Consider the following 1,446-nt stretch of genomic DNA (forward strand, 5'->3'; position numbering starts at 1 on the left):
GAAATTACCTTCCCTGTTTTTCTTGTTAAGAGAGAAGTTTGCTCTAATAGTACAAGAATTACTTATTCTTGAAAAAAATCAAGAATCGTCCTTGTCATTGTTTATCACTAAAAGTTGATGGGTGACCCATAAATGACTCACCTTTTATGTGTTCTTTTTCCTTATTTTATAGTCAAAGAACTGCTAGTCAAAAGAGGATTGCTGGCGGGCATGTTAGCGCCTGGGGGCCTAGCCAGGGGCATGGTCACCATAGCAACTGCCCCAGGCTGGCTTCTTCCCGAGGAGATTTGACTTTCAGTGAAACTCTGCTTGTTGACTGTGGCATGCAGTGGGGCGAGTTTCCAGCCTCTGTCTTGTTACACATAAGAGGAAGGTGTAAACAACCAGAGAAGCATGCCATCCGGAATTTAAGGGAAGCCATACTGTTTGTTTGTGCTACACCTCAGAGCAAGATGGCAGCCTTATATTCTACAGCGCCTGGCACATCCCACTGAGTCCCTAACTGGGGTGCCCGCCCCCCAAGGCAGGAAGCTAAATTTGTGTGGTTTTCTTACTGCCTTAGTTTACAATAGCTATTTGTAGATTTTTTTCCAAGGAATCATTGAACTTGATTTTGTGTGTGTGTGTGAGGGGGGCAATGTGTGTATGCTAAACCTTTTCTGTAAGAGTTTTTGGTTTATTGTCGTCCCCAGAGTTCAAGTGGAACAAGCCGTGAGGGAGACACTTCCCTGAAGCCCGTGCCACTGGAGGGTGCCAGCAAGTGGCCCTCCCTGCTCCCCAGAATGAAATGTACATGGTCCCCAAAACCTGTGATGTCTCCATGAGAACAGCCTTGGGTGGCACAGGCTCCATATCTCCACTGATTCTGCTACTTTGAAGTTGCATCTGTGATTTCTTTCTTTTTTTTTAAATTTTTTGGGGTGACATTGGTCGACATGAACATACAGGTTTCAGGTGTGGGTTTCTATGTTACAAGGTCTGTCTATTGCATCCTGTGCCCACCACCCAAAGTCAAATCTTCTCCATCTGTGACTTCTAAGATTGAAATCCTGATACCTGGACGGTTTAAGTCAGTGGTCGGCAAACTGCAGCTCGAGAAACTGCGGCTCGAGAGCCACATGTGGCTCTTTGTCTCTTCAGTGTGGCTCTTCCACAAAATACCGACTTCTGTGCATGGGCCACGAAGTTTCAATCGCACTGTACGTGTGCACCCGCACGTGGTATTTTGTGGAAGAGCCTCACTGAAGGGGCCAAAGAGCAGCATGTGACTCGTGAGCCGCGGTTTGCCGACCACGGGTTTAGATGAGTTCAGTATACCTCCGCCACAATTTTCTACCCTGGCCAGTGTCTGTCTCTCATGGATCATTTTGGTGATAAGGCAAATCAATTAAAAATTAATGACCAGTAATCCATCTGTGCTTTTACACACTCTACTGAATGTAGGGA

At 46.1% G+C, this 1,446-nt stretch overlaps 1 protein-coding gene across 1 annotated transcript in view; it reads left to right on the forward strand.

Annotated features, from left to right (window-relative positions):
- Positions 1–1,446, forward strand: part of IMMP2L (inner mitochondrial membrane peptidase subunit 2) — a 493,363-nt gene that overhangs the window by 374,374 nt on the left and 117,543 nt on the right. The gene's annotated exons all lie outside the window — the stretch shown is intronic.

The sequence above is a fragment of the Myotis davidii genome, unplaced genomic scaffold (genome assembly GCF_000327345.1).
Source record: "Myotis davidii unplaced genomic scaffold, ASM32734v1 scaffold573, whole genome shotgun sequence".
In the NCBI taxonomy this organism is placed as follows: Eukaryota; Metazoa; Chordata; class Mammalia; order Chiroptera; family Vespertilionidae; genus Myotis; species Myotis davidii.